This window comes from Neomonachus schauinslandi, chromosome 12 (genome assembly GCF_002201575.2).
Source record: "Neomonachus schauinslandi chromosome 12, ASM220157v2, whole genome shotgun sequence".
Taxonomy (NCBI): Eukaryota; Metazoa; Chordata; class Mammalia; order Carnivora; family Phocidae; genus Neomonachus; species Neomonachus schauinslandi.
Window position 1 is genome coordinate 54,989,004 of NC_058414.1, and position 20,721 is coordinate 55,009,724.

General features: G+C 39.7%; 1 pseudogene; it reads left to right on the forward strand.

Annotated features, from left to right (window-relative positions):
- Nucleotides 1–3,620: 3,620 nt before the first annotated feature.
- LOC110579910 lies at nt 3,621–13,138 on the forward strand (annotated as a pseudogene).
- Nucleotides 13,139–20,721: the final 7,583 nt, after the last annotated feature.

Genomic DNA, 20,721 nt, shown 5'->3' on the forward strand with positions numbered 1-20,721 from the left:
CATCTTACTTAATTCTGTCTCAGAAGGCTTAATAGCTTACATAGGAACCTCTGACTTGTATGTTTGGTTTCATTGCAAACAGCGTTCTGTTTTTGACCAAACACTTTCAGCTGACTAGCTATGGATGTAGTTATATTATTTTCCTTTTTTTTAGAGAAGTCCCCTTTACTTGAAAAGGGGACATGATGTAATGAAAGAGACATGAATGAATGAATGAATGAATGAATGAGTTAGTGGAAACTTTTTTATTTTTTTTTTTAAGATTTTATTATTTTTTTTATTTGAGACAGAGAGAAAGAGCACATGAGAGAGGGGAGGGTCAGAGGGAGAAGCAGGCTCCCTGCCGAGCAGGGAGCCCGATGCGGGACTCGATCCAGGGACTCCAGGATCATGACCTGAGCCGAAGGCAGTCGCTTAACCAACTGAGCCACCCAGGCGCCCCTGGAAACTATTTTTTAAATAATTGAAAGCCTTGAATGATTCTTAACTTTTGGTTGGGGGAATGATAGAGTTCATCTTTTGAGAGAGCTAAAGAACTTGAGGGGAGAGAAAGAAATGAATATGAAAATGAGAATAAATACAGAAAACCAAAATGGGGGGACAGATCTGAAATTTTTCTGCCTACAGGTAACTGCTATTGACACTTTAGTATATAAATGTGAATCTCATCTCTCCTGCCCACACTCTCTATTGTCTTGCCATTTCTACTTAAAATCCAGCATCTCACTGTGGCCTGAAAAACCCTAATTTGCTCCTGTCTGCCTCCTAACTTCATCTCTGACTACCCTCCTCCTTCTTAATTCCTCTCCAGCCGTATTGACTTTCTCTTGCTGGGACATACATGCATGCTTTTGCCTCAGCAACTTGAAACAATATTCCTCTACTTGCAACTCTCATTCCCAGATACCTTCATGCCCCACCCCCCAACATTCAGGTGTTACTTTTTAAGGAAAGTTGTCTCTGACGATCTCCCTAAATTAGCAGCCTCTAGCACTCTTTTTACTGTTTTACTTTTCTTCATAGTTGTGATATACCTAACATTGAATTGTATATTAATGTATTGTGTTTTTTCTGATGCCTCTTCCATGAAGACAGGGACTTCATTTTGTTCACTGATAGAATCTGGGCATAAGCAACTGTGCCTGGCCCATAATAGGTGCCTGATAAATACTTGTTAAAAAGTAGTCACTGGGGCGCCTGGGTGGCTCAGTTGGTTAAGCGACTGCCTTCGGCTCAGGTCATGATCCTGGAGTCCCGGGATCGAGTCCCGCATCGGGCTCCCTGCTCGGCGGGGGTCTGCTTCTCCCTCTGACCCTCTTCCCTCTCGTGCTCTCTGTCTCTCATTCTCTCTCTCTCAAATAAATAAATAAAATCTTTAAAAAAAAAAAAAAAGTAGTTACTAAGCCATTCTACACCTTTTGCTTTGTGCATCTATACCTTCATTTATATTTTAAAAAATTATACCAAACATTCTTTATAACGTATGAACTTCTTTCCAGGTCAGTAAGTATGTAACTTTCATGGCTTTTCTATTGCGTGGCTATATTACAGCTGATATATCTTTCACTCAATTATCAGATATTTTGTTTGCAAACAAAAGATGTAAACCTAGGTATGGGACAAGTCTAAAGGTTGTTCTCTTTCCATTATCCCATGCTGTCATTATTTTAGGTGGTAGTGGGTGATCCAGTAAAATGTGATTAATAGCCATTTGGGGGAGACAAAGTGGTGAAATATCTCCATTTGTATAGAACTACAAGGACGGAAAATCCAAAATGGTTGATCATCCTCAGACCTTATTTTATATCATAAACAGCAGACTAGAAGCATTTTGCAGAGTAGGGAAAAGACTGGGAATACAGTGTAGAGTGGCTAATCCATAATTTGGTTAGAGAGCTGGGAGGCGATTGGTTAGTAGTCCGACTTGTGCTTAATCAGATCAAGTTTGTCATTTTGCACCTTTTGGCTCAGTAATATTAGTCTGTATTTAAGTAAGGAAGTTAGGCTATGAAGATTTTTCTAAAAATTAATGCTTTCCAGGTTTTACCAATGTCTGTATCTTTCAAACATATTTCCAGAATGACTTTAGGACCTCCTTTGAGTCCTTAGATCCTTAGATCAAATATAACTTCACATTGCTTCTAATTGTTGATTAGCAGCATCGTTCATTTGAGTAAATCATTTTTCATTTAACTATCCCTCAGGTGCTTAATTCATCCACCTTCCCACCCTTTAATATTTACCAATTTTTCAGGCAAAGAATTAAACTGTGGTTCTGAGGAGTCTTTTTAGGTGGGAGGGTATAATGGTAGACATGGTATCAAGGCTTGAGGGAACAAAACATTTTGAGCCACTGGTGTTGGAAATGTACACATAAGGTTAGGTTATGTTCAGTTTCGAGATAAATGGGTTTTTTTTGTTTGCTTGTTTGTTTCTCATCTTCATGAGTTTGAAAAGGAGAGAAAAAATTCCCTTTTACTCTTTTCCTTGAATCTGAACTGGGAGTTTCAGTCCAAAAGCCTTGAGTGGATGAGTGAAGCAGGAGGGCACAGAAAGGGGACCTCTGCCAGGTAAGGGTGATTGGCCTAGCTCCTGGGGGAAGCTCTACACCTCCTGTATTAAAACTATTCAAAACTGGAACGTGCCCTGGGAGGAAAGCTTTACAGCAGGGAAGGATTTAGAGGATTTGTTTTTATTTTTTATTTGTTTTTAAATTTTTATTTATTTTTAAAGATTTTATTTATTTACAGAGAGAAAGAGCACAAGCAGGGGGAGCGGCAGGCAGAGGGAGAAGCAGGCTCCCCACTGAGCAAGGAGCCCAATGTGGGGCTCGATCCCAGGACCCTGGGATCATGACCTGAGCTGAAGGCAGCCGCTTAACTGACTGAGCCACCCAGGTGCCCCAGGATTTGTTTTTAATAATGCCCCCCATTCAGAATGATTATTGAGCATCTACCAAGGACTGTGCCCTATACTCTGCTCTTCATGGTATAGTATTATGTTTGATCTTCAAAACAACTTTGTGAGGTTCTCTTACCCCCGTTTTCTAGATAAGGGACTGTGGTGCAGAGAAACTGGATATGGGGGCTCTGGTCACAGATCTTACAGACCATACAGCAGAGATTCAAACCCAAAAGGGTCTGTCTCCAGAGTTTGTGCTCTTGACCACCATGTCTTACCCTTTGTTATTCTAATCTTGGCTTCAGTACACTCCATCTTGTTTCTAGGACATAGGAATTCCTCTCCTTTGATTCAAAAGAGAGATCTGCTTCTCCACTCCTTACTTTGTTCTTAAAGACCTGGGTCAGCAGCGAGCACAGTCTGCAGGGAATCACACAATATGCATTTGGTGCCCAGGCATTGATGGTAGCTCCCCACCCAGGATTCTGGTGCCCAGGATGTCCAGGGTTTAGGGATCATAGGAGGTGAACCCATTCCTGGGGAACTGGTTGGGAGCACCAGGCTATTGTATTTGGGAGTTTATAAACGAGCCTGCCACAGTAGTGTCTCTTACGTCCAATCTTGGAATAAAGTGAAGGGAGGGATTGGTTTAGTGCAGATTCTTCCAGGGCAAACAGAATCTTCTCAGTCTACCCTCAGGGCCATTTCTTGTGCCCACCATGGGATTCAGGGCACCATCAACTCACCTACAGCAGTTCTCTGTCACGGTAAAATCTAGTACTAAGATTTTATTTGCAAGGCTTAGGGTAGGGACTTTTCTGGGGCCAAAATATTTCTATCATTTTCCAGTTCCTAGAGGCTAGACAGAGTGGGAGTCAACTCCACTCTTGGTCCATTTTCCTCCTTGTAATCTCCTTAGGTTTTACAGATGGACTTGATGACTCTGGAAGAAGCCTGAGATGGTCTCAATGACTTGATCGTGTCTGATTTAAGAGTTTCACATAGTATCTCCTGAGTTTTCTAAAATATTAACAAAGCCTTAAAAACATCTAGCCATTTCTCCAAAGCTTGCCTGTTGATTTGAGAGCATTTTATTTTATTTTTAAAATATTTATTTGTTTATTTGAGGGGGGGAGGGGCAGAGGAAGAGGGAGAGAGAACCTCAAGCAAACTCTGTGCTGAGTGCGGAGCCTGACGCGAGGCTCCATCTCAAGACCCTGAGGTCATGACCTGAGCCGAAACCAGGAATTGGACCCTCAAATCTATTGCACCACCCAGTCACCCCAAGATTTGATAGCATTTTAAATTGCAGAAGCTCTGGATCCACCTCTTTTCTTTCTGGTCCACACACTGGTCGTCAGACTGGAATTGACATCTCTGTAGAAGAGTGAGGTAAAAAGTGACATGGAAGTCCTCCTTGTTTTTAGCATTGTCCATTATTACTTGTCCCATGTAATAAAAGGGCAGCTGTTTGGTCTTCCCCTGAACCGGATGTCTTTAAAAATGTAAGAATGCCCCTGCTTGGGTTCCCTCTGTCGCTGTCTCTCTCTCTGTCAAATAAATGAATAAAATCTTTTTTTAAAGAATGTAAAGACTGCTTATTGCTAACTCTGAGAATGCCTTTTAGCTACAAATATCCTTTTCCCCTTAGCTTCCAGGCAAAGAATCACTTGGAGGAGGAAGGCAGGTAGAAGTTGCGGGGAGGGTGGTTTTGATAAATTAGTGTAGTTTGTTCTCTTTCTCCTCAGGCTGCTGTCATTTTCTGCTCTGGAAAATAACTAAGTGGCGCTTGGAATTAAAGTCTCCCAGGGAAAATGGTATGACTCTTGAGAATTTTAAGATAAAAATCACTTCCTGTCTCTCTGCATGATGACTTAATTCTTTTTATTCTTTCCTAAATATCATGTATTAAAAACAATATTGGGTTTTAATACAGTACTAAGTAACCATGGTGAAGAGCAGAAGAAAGGTAGCTCTTTCTCTGATTAAAACAAGTGACTTTTCTGATAACAGATCCTCAGCTCAGGGGCTGAGAGACCACAGAAGTCACTTCCGCTCTGCCCTGTGTTTCTAGAATGATAAAGTTTTCCTGAGGCTAAAAAGGAAGCCCAGGCCACAACTCTAAAAGGAGGCAATTGTTCTTATTGTTGATTAGGACTCAGGTAACTTCACCAGGGAAATGATGGCCTTGGATCCTTCCTTTACCCTCAAGAAGACTTAAGCTACACCTGCATCCCTGTCTTCTTCGGGGGGTCTACGCTTCATGTACACTGGTGCCAAAGTGGGGAGAATTGGTTTCTTCACAACTCAGGCCAGAAGGAAAGTATTTTCCTTTGCTTCTGCAAAACCAAAATAACTAGTATTCCTTTCCATTTCCTTGCCTGGAATACCTGGTCCTTTTCTCTGATGTGCTCTCTCATTTTACCTACTTAGGATTCCAAGTTTCTGGTTCCCAACCTCAAAGGATTGATCTTTCTTCTTTGGGATCTCATATCACTTGTGGGCTCTGTGTCAGCAGTCAGTCATTTATGCTCTTGCCTCTGTCTGGAACGCTCTTCTCTCAGCTCTTTGCATGAGTGGCTTCCTCTCATTCTTCAAGTCTCAGCTGAAACACCACCTCCACAGAAGCCTTCCCTCACCACCCCTTCTAAAGTAGGAGCCTTTTCTGTATATTCAGAGACTGCCAGGTCCCCAGCACCCGGCTGCTCTGCCCTTGATTTCTAGAATGATAAAGTTTTCATCTTCATGCATTTGAAAAGGGGGAAAACATCCCCTTTTGCTCTTTTCTTCAAATCTGAACTGGGAGATTCAGTCCAAAAGTGTTGAGTGGACAGTATCTGGCATGTAGTAAATATTGAATATATTGTGATAGATGGGTATAATTTAAGTAGGATGTTATCAAACCTTTTATCCTAGTTATTTCTATGTAAAAAAGTCACTATATTTTAATAAAGAAAATAAATATTATTTTGAAGTTGATTGTTTTAAAATACTTCAGATTTTTAAAGTGGAAGTTGAGAAAATTTGATTTTTTTAAAAATAAGATTGTATTTATTTATTTGACAGAGAGACACAAGCAGGGGGAGTGGGAGAGGGAGAAGCAGGCTTCCCGCCGAGCAGGGAGCCGGATGCGGGGCTCGATCCCAGGACCCTGGGATCATGACGTGAGCCGAAGGCAGATGCTTAACGACTGAGCCACCCAGGCGCCCCTCAACTAATATTTTTAAGCCACACTAAGAACTGTATCCTGAATATTAATATACATATTGCTTATAAGGAATGAAAATTTATGTTTTTCAATTTCCTGTGACAAGTCCCTTTCTTTCCACAAATTACACTTGCTTGCTTCTTAATATATGTACTTAGAGAAAGCTTCCTCACTGTATCTGCTTCAAAAAAGGCAACAGAATTTTAACTTTGTTTTTAACATTTTATTATGAACATTTCAAACCTGCAGCAAGGTTGAAATATGTCCAGCATCTAGATTTTACAATTTTTTGTCATACTTTACCACATCTATGAATCCATGTTATTTGTTTATGCTTTTTGAAACAAATTACAGTTATCAGCACACTTCCCCTGAGGTACTTTAGCATGCATATCATTAGCTAGAGTTCAGTATTTAAAGTTTTTTCATTGGGTGTAAAATTTATATATAATAAAATGCACAAATGTTAAGTGTACATTAGCTGAGTTTCAACAAATGGATTAACCTGCTACCCAAACTCCTATTTTTTTTAAGATTTTATTTATTTATTTATTTAAGAGAGAGATGGGGAGAGAGAGAGCGTGAGCAGGATTGGGGGGAGGAGGAGAGGGAGAAGGAGAAGCAGACTCCCTGTTGAGTGGGGAGCCTGACGCAGGGCTCGATCGCAGGACTCTGAGATCATGACCTGAGCCGAAGGCAGATGCTTAACCGACTGAGCCACCCAGGCGCCCCCCACAAACTCCTATTATATAGAACATTACCATCACACCAAAGGCCCCTCATACCTTTCCTTCGTCAAATCTTTCCCCATCACTCCGCCCCCAAGGCAAATTTTTCCACCATAGATTAATTTCACCTATTCGAGAATTTCATATAAATGGAATCATATGGTATGTACTCTTGTGTCTAGCTGCCTTCCCTCATCATCTTGTTTTTGATTTTCAGTTATGCTGTTGCATGTGTCAGTAATTTGTTTATTGTTGAGTAGTATTTCATTGTATGAATGTAACACAGTTTGTATAGTCTCTCTCCTATTGATGAACATCTGGGCTGTTTCTAGCTATTATAGATAAAGCTGCTATGAATTTTTTTTTTTTTTTGGAACTTCCTTAATAGAAGTCTTTTTGTGAACATAGGTTTTCATTTCTTTTGGATATATACCTAGGAGTAAAATTACTGGGTCATATGGTAAGTGTATTAAGATACACTTTTTTTTTCCTAAAGTGGTTGTGCCATTTTACATTCTCACTGGTGATAGAGTTTTGATTGGATGTCTTCACATTGCCTCATGCTCAGGGTAGGTAATAGCTAATAGAAGGGTCCTAGGACCTCATTCCTTTGAAACATTCATCCCATTGTGCTCCTGGGAGAACTTCACTGTAGATTGTGAGCAAACTTGTAAAATAATGTGAGTCCCGAACTGCTCATGCATACACTGGAAAAAAGATTATCCCACCAGCGGAGGGATGAAAAAGCATTATCTTTGAGAAAGAGAATAAAGAGACTCATAGAATGATCCTTGACCGGTCTCTGTCTTTTGATGTCCCCAAAGTCGTCTCGTTGCTACTTCTAAAGAAAGTAAGGCCTACTAGCCCAGAGGAGAGAGTTGTTCCTTGGCAATATTCTAAACCAAGCTGCTAACTGGTTCCCTGGGAATAATTGTGTATTTTTTGGCTTGTATTATAGATTTATTATACAACTCTCAGGTACCTGGTAAGAATTAGTTTTTAATTTCTACTTCATATTCCTGTCAGTTTGTCTGGTTTTCTTTTATTCTGTTAATGTGGTGAATTACACGGACTGATTTTCAAACATGAACCAATTTTGCTTTCAAAGTTGTATTATTCTTTTTATGTGTTATTAGATTCAATTTGCTGCTATTTTGATTTAGGGATTTTTAAAACAATAGATTTATGAGATTTATGAGGAAAATTGGTCTGTAGTTTTCCTTCCTTATAAGTCCTCCTTTAGTTTTGGTATTGAGTTTATTCTGGTGTCATAAAACAAACTGAGAAGTATTCTATATAAGAGTATAAGATTGATGTTATTTCTTTGTTAACTTTGAAGAAGTTGCTAGTGAAGGGTGTGGCCTTGAGATTTCTTTTGGGGAGGGTCTTTAAATATGGATTCATTTTCTTTAATAGGTATAGAGCTATTTACATTTTATTTATTTTATTTTATTTACTTACTTTTTTTTTTTAAAGGTTTTATTTATTTATCTGAGAGAGAGAATGGGAGACAGAGAGCATGAGAGGGGGAGGGTCACAGGGAGAAGCAGACTCCCTGCCGAGCAGGGAGCCGGATGCGGGACTTGATCCCGGGACTCCAGGATCATGACCCGAGCCGAAGGCAGTTGCTTAACCAACTGAGCCACCCAGGCGCCCCTTATTTACTTACTTTTTAAAAGATTTTTTTTTTAAAGATTTTATTTATTTATTTATTTATTTATTTATTTGACAGAGAGAGACACAGCGAGAGAGGGAACACAAGCAGGGGGAGTGGGAGAGGGAGAAGCAGGCTCCCCGCGGAGCAGGGGCTCGATCCCAGGACCCCGGGATCATGACCTGAGCCAAAGGCAGACGCTTAACGACTGAGCCACTCAGGTGCCCCCTTTTTAAAAGATTTTATTTTTGAGTAATCTCTATGCCCAGCATGGGGCTTGAACTTACAACCCACATGCTCTACCAACTGAGCCAGCCAGGTGCCCTATTTAGATTTTATTTTTGTGTTAGTTTTAATAAGTTGGTCTTTCCCTAAATTTTTCTTGTTCATTTAAATTTTCAAATTTATTGGCATAAAGTTGTTAATATCTTATTATTTTTTAAATATATACAGTATGATTTGTAATGATTTTATTTTTATTTGTTTTTACTTTGCTCTTTTTTTATGTTTTGTTCTTTGATTATTTCTTAGTTAAAAGGTAGGATTCTATACACATTGTCTGTGACGTGATTTATGCATTTTAACAATATATTCTGGAGATGATTTCATAGCAGCATTCAAGAGATTTTCCTAATTTCTTTCTTCCTTCCTTCCTTTCTTTTTTTTTTTTTTTACTGCTGCATAGGACTTCATAATATAGCTGTTCATGCAACTAGTCCTCTGTAGATGGATGTTTGGTTTGTTTCCAGTCTTTTTGCTGTAACAAATAGTGCTGAAGGGAATAACTTTGTACATATGTGTTTAAAAATTTTTTTGTTGTTGGTTATGATCTCATTCACATGTGGAATTTAAAAAGCAAAACAAACAAAGAAAAACACAAAATCACATTCATAAATATAGAGAACACACTAGTGGTTGCCATAGGCAGGGTTTAGGGGGTGGGCAAAATGGGTAAAGGGAATCAAAAAGTACAAACTTCCAGTAATAGGATCAGTAAGTCATGGCAATGTAATTTACAGCATGGTGACTACAGTTAATAATACTATATTGCATATATGAAAGTTGCTAAGAGAGTAAATCACTTCACAAGAAAAAAATTCTGTAACTATGAATGGTGATGGATTTTTTTTTTTTTTTTAAGATTTTATTTATTTATTTGACAGAGAGAGACAGTGAGAGAGGGAACACAAGCAGGGGGAGTGGGAGAGGGAGAAGCAGGCTTCCCACGGAGCAGGGAGCCCAATGCGGGGCTCCATCCCAGGACCGTGGGATCATGACCTGAGCCGAAGGCAGACGCTTCACGACTGAGCCACCCAGGCGCCCCATGGTGATGGATGTTAACTAGATTTATTGTGGTGATCATTTCACAATATATACAAATGTGGAATCATTCATTATGTTGTATACCTGAAACTAGTATAATGTTGTATATCAGTTATACCTCAATAAAAAAAAATAAATTAAAAAAATTTTGCTGGTGTTATCTTTGGGGTAGATTCTTAGAAATGGGTTTTCCAGGGCGCCTGGGTGGCTCAGTCGTTAAGCGTCTGCCTTCGGCTCAGGTCATGATCCCAGGATCCTGGGATCGAGCCCCACATCAGGCTCCCTGCTCTGCAGGAAACCTGCTTCTCCCTCTTCTACTCCCCCTGCTTGTGTTCCCTCTCTTGTTGTGTCTCTCTCTGTCAAATAAATAAATAAAATCTTAAAAAAAAAAAAGAAATGGGATTTCCTAAAAATGAAGGAAAGGTAATAGTATAGTTTAAAAGAAATTTAAGAAATATAACAATCAAATACAATAGATGATTTTGATTGAATCCTGCTATGAAAAAATGAGCTATATGTAACATTTTGAGGACATGGTAATATGAGATGAAATTAAGGATTTATTTTTATGTTGTTGTGATTATACCCTTGTATCTAGATAGGAGAATGTCATTTTTTTTAGATATGTAAAGTATTTTGGCATGACATGTCATAGGGTGTGACACTTTGAAACAGCTCAACCATACTAATAAAAAATATAGATAGATAAAGCAATAAAGTTAATGTGACAAAATGTAAATGTTAATGATGGTTGAATCTAAGTAGTGGATTTAGAGGTGTTCATTGTACCATTTTTTCCTACCTTTGTATATGTTTCAAAATTTCATAATAAAAAGTTAAAAATTTAGGGGCGCCTGGGTGGCTCAGTCGTTAAGCATCTGCCTTCGGCTCAGGTCATGATCCTGGGGTCCTGGGATCGAGCCCCGCATCGGGCTCCCTGCTCCACGGGAAGCCTGCTTCTCCCTCTCCTGCTCCCCCTGCTTGTGTTCCCTCTCTCACTGTGTCTCTCTCTCTCTGTCAAATAAATAAATAAAATCTTTAAAAAAAAAAAGTTAAAAATTTAAAATTATAGGGGCACCTGGGTGGCTCAGTTGGTTGAGCATCCAACTCTTGATTTTGGCTCAAGTCAATGTCTCATGGGTCATGAGATCAAGCCCTGCATCCGGCTCTGCATTTGGCAGGGAGTCTGCTTGAAGATTCTCTCCCTCTGCCCCTCCCCCTACTCATGCATGTGCCCACATGCACTCTCTCTGTCAAATAAAATAAATCTTTAAAAAATATATATAAAATTGTCTTAATCTTTCTTTCTTTTTTTTTAAAAGATTTTATTTATTTATTTGACAGGGAGAGACTCAGCGAGAGAGGGAATACAAGCAAGGGGAGTGGGAGAGGGAGAAGCAGGCCTCTCTTGGAGCAGGGAGCCCCATGTGGGGCTCGATCCCAGGACTCTGGGATCATGACCTGAGCCAAAGGCAGCCGCCTAATGACTAAGCCACCCAGGTGCCCCTAAAATTGTCTTATCTTTCTAATGAATTATTGTTTTTATTCTTACGTTGTGACTTTCCTTATCCATAATAAGAATTTTTTCTTAAAAGTGTATTTTGTCTGATACTCATGTAATTATCTCATAATACTAATATACTATCTCAGAATACTAGTGTAATTTCTTTAGGTTAATATTTGTTTGGGAGTCAGTTCAGAGGCTGCAACTGGAGAGGAACCACCTAAGGAGAGCTCTAGAGATGCTATCTGGGGGTGCCTGGCTGGCTCAGTTGGAAGAGCATGTGACTCTTGATCTTGGTCGAGAGTTTGAGCCCCACTAAAAAAAACTAAATAAACTTTAAGAAAAAAAAATGTCTGTGCACATGGCCTTGGGCTTGAGCTGTGGCTTTCATCCTCTCTCAGAAGGCTGGTCTGGTCTCCAAAAATGCTTGGCAATCATCCTTAGTTGTCACAAGGAACCTCCATGCCTCTAACACCTGTCCTCAGAAGACTGGTGCTGCTGGGGTGTCCTCTGGGTCTGAAGAGTGTATTCTTGGAGCTAATACCTCTGCTGACCTTGAAGAGACTGGATGTGTTTTAAGTATTGGTGATGGTATTGCTCAAGTACATGGGCTGAGGAATGTTCAAGCAGAAGAAATGGTAGAGTTTTCTTCCAAGCTTGAAGCATATGTATCTGAACTTGGAACCTGATAATGTTGGTGGTGGTGTATTTGGAAATGAAAACTAATTAAGGAAGGAGATATTGTGAAAAAGACAGGAGCCATTGTGGATGTTTTAGTTGGTGAGAAGCTGTTGGGTCATGTGGTAAGTGCCATTGGTAGTTGGTTCTCAGAACCACAGGCAAGTTGGCCTGAAAGCGCCAACTTGGGATCATTCCTCTAATCTCTGTGCAGAAACCAGTGCAGACTGGCACTAAGGCTGTGGATAGCTTGGTGCTAATTGGTCCGTCCTGGTCAACCTGAGCTGATTATTGGTGTCCAATGGACTGGCAAAACATCAAAGATTGACATAATCATTAACCAGAAATGTTTCAGTGATGGATCTGGTGAAAAGAAGAAGCTGTACTATATCTACATTGCTATTGGTCCAAAGAGATCCACTGTTGCCCAGGTGGTGAAGAGACTTACAGATGCCATGAAGTACACCGTTGTGGTTTCAGCTGCTGCTACTGATTCTGCCCCACATCAGTACCTGACTCCTTATTCTGGCTGTTCAATAGAATATTTTAAGGATAATGGCAAACATGCTTCACTCACCTATGATGAGTTATCCAAACAGTCTGTTGCTTATTGTCACATCTCTGCTGCTTGTGAAGACTATCCTGGTGATGTGTTCTACCTGCACTCCCATCTGTTGGGAGAGAGCAGCCAAAATGAAGGATTCCTTTGGTAGTGGCTCCTTGACTGCTTTACCACTCATAGAAACACAGCAGGTGATGTGTCCGCTTATGATCCAATGAATATCATTTCCATCCCTGACCGACAGATCTTCTTGGAAACAGAAATGTTCTACAAAATTATCTGCCTTACCATTAGTGTTGGTTCATCTGTGTCCCTTGTCAGATCTGCTGCCCAAACCAGGGCCATGAAGCAGGTGGCAGATGCCACGAAGCTGGAATTGGCTCTTAATCATGAAGTTGCTGCTTTTGCCTGATTCACTTCTGACCTCCGTGCCGCCACTCAACCAACTCTTGAGTCGTGATGTGCATCTGAGTGTCTGAAGCAAGGACAGTATGCTCCTGTGGCTACTGAGGAACAAGTAGCTCTTATCTATGCTGGTGTAAGGGGGTAGCTTGATAAGCTGGAGCTGTTTCTATTGTAAATTTATTTAATTAATTTATTTATATTTCTTGGCTGGAGTATTTATTTATTCTTAAAGATTTTATTTATTTATTTGACAGAGAGACACAGCGAGAGAGGGAATACAAGCAGGGGGAGTGGGAGAGGGAGAAGCAGGCTTCCGGCTGAGCAGGCAACCCCAGGACCCCGGGATCATGACCTGAGCCGAAGGCAGACGCTTAACCAACTGAGCCACCCAGGCGCCCCTTGGCTGGAGTATTTAAAACCAAATTTTAAAAGGCATGATACTTTATCCTGACCACTTCATGAGGCTTTAAAAGACACACAAAAAAATTTTCTTATAGAACCACAAGGCCATTTTTACATCTATCGAAATACGCATTTCTTAAGTTATAGTACGAGCTATTCAGATTTGCCTCTCATCTCAAAAAATGTCTTCTTACAATTATTATTTTTTCAAGCCAGAATCCAAACAAGGTCCACATATGGTTCTTACACTTTCATTTGCAGAAGTGCTCCATTCCCCCCTCCCTTATTTGATACGCTTCTTGAAGAAACTGCGTCAGTAGTTCTGTAGAATGTTTCAGTTAAACACCACTTTGTGGTGTTTAATTTGCTTTTTCATCATCTGTATTTCCTGCAGACTAGAAGTTAGATCTAAAGACTTGCTTAAATTGTATTTTAGATTCTTGACAAGAACATGCTATAGGTGGTGTTACAGACTCCGTATTATTTCATCACCTCAAGAGCCACATAGGATCAGATGGCTTCACTTTTAGTAATGCTCAAGTTGTTTATGTGGGGACAGCCTGATTCTTCACTGTAAAGTTTTCCAACAATCTTTCACTTAATGATTTTGGTACCTATTGCTTAGCTCTGTCTGATTCATTTAAAAATAAACAGGGGTCGATCTAGAGGGGAGGGGGGTGGGTGGATGGAGTAGCCCGGTGATGGGTATTAAAGAGGGCACGTATTGAATGGAGCACTGGGTGTTTTACGCAAACAATGAATCGTGGAACACTACATCAAAAACTAATGATGTAATGTACGGTGATTAACATAACATAATAAAATAAAAAAAATAGTCTAAGACAAAAAAAAAAATAAACAGGGGTCGAAAGATGGTGATTTTCTAGTTCAGTTATTCCTTCTTCATTTATTAGCTAGAATTCTTCTGTATAGAAGAGCTTTCTTGGGGCGCCTGGGTGGCTGTCGTTAAGCGTCTGCCTTCGGCTCAGGTCATGATCCCAGGGTCCTGGGATCGAGCCCCGCATCGGGCTCCCTGCTCGGCGGGAAGCCTGCTTCTCCGTCTCCCACTCCCCCTGCTTGTGTTCCCTCTCTGACTGTGTCTCTCTCTGTCAAATAAATAAATAAAATCTTAAAAAAAAAAAAAAAAAGAAGAAGAGCTTTCTTATACCCACGAGGGTTATTTGGTTATCCTGAAATACTATTCATACCAGAAAGGCAGGACAGATCTTTGGTTATTTCCTTTTAATTATCCAATTTTACAGTGATGTGTTGGTTACCTAGCAACCTCCACGATGTCCTTAGCGTCTTTCTCTTTTTCCCTTTTTGAATAGCGGTCTGAACCCATGGCTTTACACATTCGCTGTGTTTCTGCCAGCTGCAGGTGTTGACACTCAAATTGTTCTATTTTGGGTACGAATGGGAAACTTTTGAAGCTTCTGCATGTGTTTGCTATGACAATATTAGCTTTTGATAGCCTCTTCTTTTTCTGGTACAATAAGATATCCCAAGCTCAGCTGGTGTATTTCTTGGAATTGACTGTCTGGAAAATCCCAAGTCCTTTTAGTGTGAAATGGTGTTTTGAGACCACAATATGGGATTCTTTTTTTTTTTTTTTAAGATTTTATTTATTTATTTGACTGAGAGAGACACAGCGAGAGAGGGAACACAAGCAGGGGGAGTGGGAGAGGGAGAAGCAGGCTTCCCGCCGAGCAGGGAGCTCGATCCCAGGACCCTGGGATCACGACCTGAGCCAAAGGCAGACACTTAACGACTGAGCCACCCAGGCGGCCCACAATATGGGATTCTTGTTGCTACCTAATTATTTTGCTTCTTGGCCTTTTCAGTGGACAGACCTAGAAAATAAGTAACTATAGAAAAAATTTAAAAGTACACGTTTATACTGATATTTATAACTGTAATTTAAAATTACAAAGTTTTGGGCACCTGGGTGGCTCAGATGGTTAAGCGTCTGCCTTCGGCTCAGGTCATGATCCCAGGGTCCTGGGATCGAGTCCCGCATCGGGCTCCCTGCTCCTTGGGAGCCTCCTTCTCCCTCTGCCTTTCTCTCTCTGTCTCTCATGAATACATAAATAAAATCTTAAAAAAAAAATAAATAAAATTACAAGGTTTTTTTTTAAAAAGATTTTATTTAGTTATTTGAGAGAGCGAGTGAGTGGGAGGGAGAGGGAATGTGAAGCAGACTCCGCACTGAGCACACCGCCCAATGCGGGGCTTGATCCCACGACCCTGAGATCATGACCTGAGCCAAAATCAAGAGCTGGCCACTCAACTGACTGAGCCACCCAGGCACCCCACAAGGGTTTTTTTTTTTTTTTAAACTGGTCTTTTAATGTTGAACAGCTTTAACATAAGTTTCTTAGTAGTAGTATATTAAAATATGCATATGTTGGTTTCCAAACAATAATACGATTGTTGCTATTAACAATAAAACTACTAAATGAAACTAGATAATTTAAGATTGTTTGCCTTTTTAATTTTTTTGCCCCAAAGATTATGTCCCACTCAGAACTCTATAGTCAAAATATTTTGTTCAAAGGTCAGATGGAATAATTCTTTTCTTTGTGTGATTTTGTCACCAAATGGGTACACCAGTAGGTTCATTTGCTTCAGTTTGTTTTCAAATTCTTGGTATTGGTTTTTATTTTCTTTTTCAATTTAGTTTTGTGTTTTGCTTCCTACCTCCTCCTTGAAATACTTCTTTTACTTGTCTTCTGGGACAATACTTTTTCTTGGGTTTTATTTATTTATTTTTCTGGCTCATTTGGGGCTTCTATTCAGTCTTCTTTCCTGGTTCCTCTTCCTCTTCCTGCTTTAAACCTTGGTCTGCACTAGGACCTCTCCTCTACGTATATTCACTTCCTACTGAACACATCTTGTCCCATGGTTTTTAACATCATTTGTTTTCTGAGCACTCTTAAATTTATATCTCCTGCCTAGACTTCTTCTCTGAATGGCAGATCTAGGTCTCCAACTTTTCATTCACTGTCTGTACTTGGATATCTAACAGGTAGTTTAAATTTCACATGTCCAAAAATGAACTCTTGATACCCATCCAGGTGTGCCTCTTGCAGCCTCCCCTATTTCAGTAAATGACAACCCTATCATGTTCCTTAGGCCAAATACCTAGGAGTCATCCTGACTCTTCTCTCTCAGATTCCATAACTGTTCCATCAGTCTATCCTGTCAGCTTCTACCCTTGAAATATAGTGAGGATCCAGTCAATCCTCCATGCCTCACCATCTCCCCTGCCACCACCACCCCCGAGACTAAGGTGCTATCAGTTCACCACGATTATTATAATACTCTCATCGGGTATTCCTGTCTCCACCCATGCTTCTCCTTCATGAACTATTCTTAACTTGACAGAGTGAGCTGTTAAAAGTCATTCCTGTGTTCAAAACTCTCCAGTATATTCCTTCAAAAATATCTGGATCTGGGTACCAAAATATCTACTTAACTTGTTTCATTTGTACCATTCCTTCAAATAAAGTAATTTGGTATCTACCCCCCCTGCCCCGAATATCTGGGTTTGGGGAAAGTGGATGGACATAAGTGAAACAAGTCTGGCCATGTATTGCTAATTATTGAAAGTGGGTGATAATGACATTAAATTCATTATACTCTTCTCTTTATTTCTGTATATATTTGATAGATAAAATATGGTAGCCACTAGCCCCATGTGGCTCTTGAGCACTTGAAATGTGCTAGTCTGAATTTAGATGTGCTGTGAGTATAAAATACACACTGGATTTTAAAGACTTAGGAAGAAAGGAAAAAATGTAAAGTAACTCATGAGTATTTTCTTATATTAATTACATGTTGAGATGATAATATTTTAGATACAGTGAGTCAAATAAAATATATTACTAAAATTAATTTTACTTGTTTCTTTTACCTCTTAAAATATGGCTGCTAGGAAATTTAAAATTACATTTGCGGCTCATGTCATCTTTCCATTGGATCCATAAAGCCCTCTATGATCTGGGTCCTATTTTCTCTTTGATCTCATCTCCTGCTTTTTTTTCCTCTTCCTTGCTCACACCACTCCACCCATATTGATCTCTTTGCTAAGAACAAGCAAAATACATTCTGCCTCAGGACCTTTGCACTTGCTAGTCTGCCTGCCTGGAGCACTCTTTCTCAGTGTCTCTGTGGCTCACTCACTTCTTTCTTTCAGGATTCTGCTCAAGTCACCTAAGTTTTCAAAGATATTTATTTGATCTATATAACACCTTATCCCCTTCACTCCATTCCTTTTAATCTGCTTTCTTTTTCTTTATAATACTTATCATTACTTACTTTTTCGATTTTGTTCATTTGTCTTCCTGTATCCTGAACATCCAGCATGATGCTTATACAGCATAGGTATTTGGTAGCATTTTCTGGAAGGAATGTCTATAGATTGTGCAAATAATTATGTCAAGTTCAATACTGTTTTCTGCAATTCTTTTTTTTTTTTTAAGATTTTATTTATTTATTTGAGACAGAGAGAATGAGAGACAGAGAGCATGAGAGGGAGGAGGGTCAGAGGGAGAAGCAGACCCCCCGCTGAGCAGGGAGCCCGATGTGGGACTCGATCCCGGGACTCCAGGATCATGACCTGAGCCGAAGGCAGTCGCCTAACCAACTGAGCCACCCAGGCGCCCTGTTTTCTGCAATTCTGCAAAGATAAGGTTCAGGTTTCCTAAATGTATGAAGAACAAAAATTATTAAACTGTAATTTTAACTACAAGATATTCCCTGCATAAGAAAACAGATGCTTTATAAAATGATATAAGATGGCTGTTTTATTCCTTTCAAAAGAATTAAGGTAAAATAAATAACCTTATACGAATTAATTTTTTAAAATGTGGACATAAAATATATTAGTTTCAGGTGTACAACATAGTGATTGGATAATTATATATATTACTAAATGCTTACTACTATAAGTGTAGTTACTATCTGTCACCATACAACATTATTACAATGTATTGACTATACTCCCTATGCTGTACTTTTCAGCCCCATGACTTTTTATTTTATTTTATTTTTATATTTTTTTAGAGAGGGGGAGGGGCAGAGGGAGGGCGAGAGAAGGAATTTTAAGCAGTCTCCATGCCCTGCATGAAGCCTCACTTGAGACTCAATCTCACAACCTTGGGATCATGACCTGAGCCAAAATCAAGTCAGATGCTTAACTGACTGAGCCATCCAGGTGCCCTGACTTATTTATTTTATAACTGGAAGTTTGTACCTCTTAATCCCCTTTACCTATTTTTCCCAACCCCCCCCCCCCCGACCCTCTCCCCTCTGTCAATCACCAGTTTGTTCTTGGAGCTAATACTAATCAATTTCTCTATATTTGTGTGATTAGTAACATAGAGATTTTAGAGACACCTACAACAATGAATTCAATGAAGTAAGTAAAATACAGACCAAAACTTACTGAGTGTCAGAAATGGTTTTTATCCAATAGATATCCCATTTCTCTAAGGCATTTTCCAAATTCTTTTTTTAGTCTGGAATTTTTTCTGTATTAATGGTAATCTGGTAAAGTAGGTCATGCCAAGGAGCTTAGGCATTTTTTTGGGTACATTGAAATTTTGTTGTACTGGTAATTATAACAAAACTTGATCTGTTTATAAGATAACTTGAAGGCAGTCATTGTTCTTTATTTAAAGCTAAAACTACATAGCAGGGAAAGGACCCAAAAAAGGAAAAATGCAAAAGGACTATTTTTAGCCTATTGTCTTTATCTTAAAATGTAAGATGACTAAGTGTAGTAGTGAAATAATTTAAAAGCAAGGAGACCTTTTCCTTATCTGAATATATTTGCTTCTCTATTTTAATTTCAAACAGTCTTGGTCACAGCATCCTTTCAACTATAACTGCAAAAATGAACTGACACCAACAAGGTATATGACAATTTGGATTGTGACATTTTCACAGGCAGAACTGGCAAATCAGGGCTAGCGCTCTACTAAAGACCTTTAACTAAGACTTTAAAAGTATATCCTTAGTGATTTGGGGGATTATTGTGTCCTCATTGAGCAAACATCTACTAAGTGTATATTGTGTGTCAACACTGTACCAACTACCCAAGGTTACAAAACGACATTTTCATAGCTGCCTATCCTCCACTGAAAACTGAATGTCAAGTAAGTGCTTTGGTGAGATTATTTTAGTTAATTCTCGTGGAGGGGGTGGTGGTGAATTTTATTACTCTCAGTATACAAATGGGGAAACAGAGGCTTTCAAAGAGTTCACCGTCTATAGAGAGATGAGAATAATAGTGGATATATTATGAAGGGCTAGCTGCTGCCAGAGACAGTACAGGAGGATTGCCTTTGGGGGGTTGGGTGGCAATGAGGAAGGCCTTCCATGGAACAGGAAGCTTGTTCTGAATTTGAGAAGCAGGGAGGAGCACGCATAGTGAACAAGAGTGGAAAATACTGCTAGCGTATTGAAAGACACTGAAATCAGAAATGATCTGAGCATGAGTGAAAACTTTTCTAATAAGCCTTTGATTTATTCCTCATGTACCACACATCCTGTATTTCCTTATTTAAACCAAGATCTGGCTGGGACAAGGAGGGATCATCTGAGTTGTTATGAAGGTCTGGGAGTGTTGGCAGGGTTGGTTAGGATCAGCATATTGGTGAGAACCCGATGGCCTGGGCTTGAGCTTTCCCTTTGCAGGTCTCTTGGGGGCAGGTTCCACACTGAATAGCAGAGTGCCTAAGAGAACAAACTCTGTACCAGACTGCCTGGGTTTAAATCTCAGCTCTGCCACTTCTTACCAACAGATAGGACCATGGATAATTTAGTCAGTGTGTTTTTTTTTTTAAGAAATATATTTTTAAATATTTTATTTATTTATTTGACAGAGAGAGAGAGAGAGAGAGAGCACAAGTGGGGGAGCGGCAGAGGCAGAGGGAGAAGCAGGCTCCACACTGAGCAGGAGCCCAGTGTGGGGCTCGATCCCAGGACCCTGGGATCATGACCTGAGCTGAGGCAGTTGCTTAACTGACTGAGCCACCCAGGCGCCCAAGTTATCTAACATTTGAATGCCTTGGTATCTTCATTCAGAAGATGAGAACAACAACAATAAAACCTACTTCATCATAGGATTGTCATAAAGATAAAAGGAGTTAATACATATAAAGGTCTGAGAACAGTGCCTGGCACATAGAAAGCTCTATGTAAGTATTATACTGGTATTACCTGAGACAGGTATTTATACAGAAATGCTACTTTGTTCATTTAGAATAAACTTTGTTCCTATCTAATGATGCTAGAGTTTCCTAGTTCCCACCTTTTCAGTGTTAAGATACTTGAGAAGCTAAATTTTGA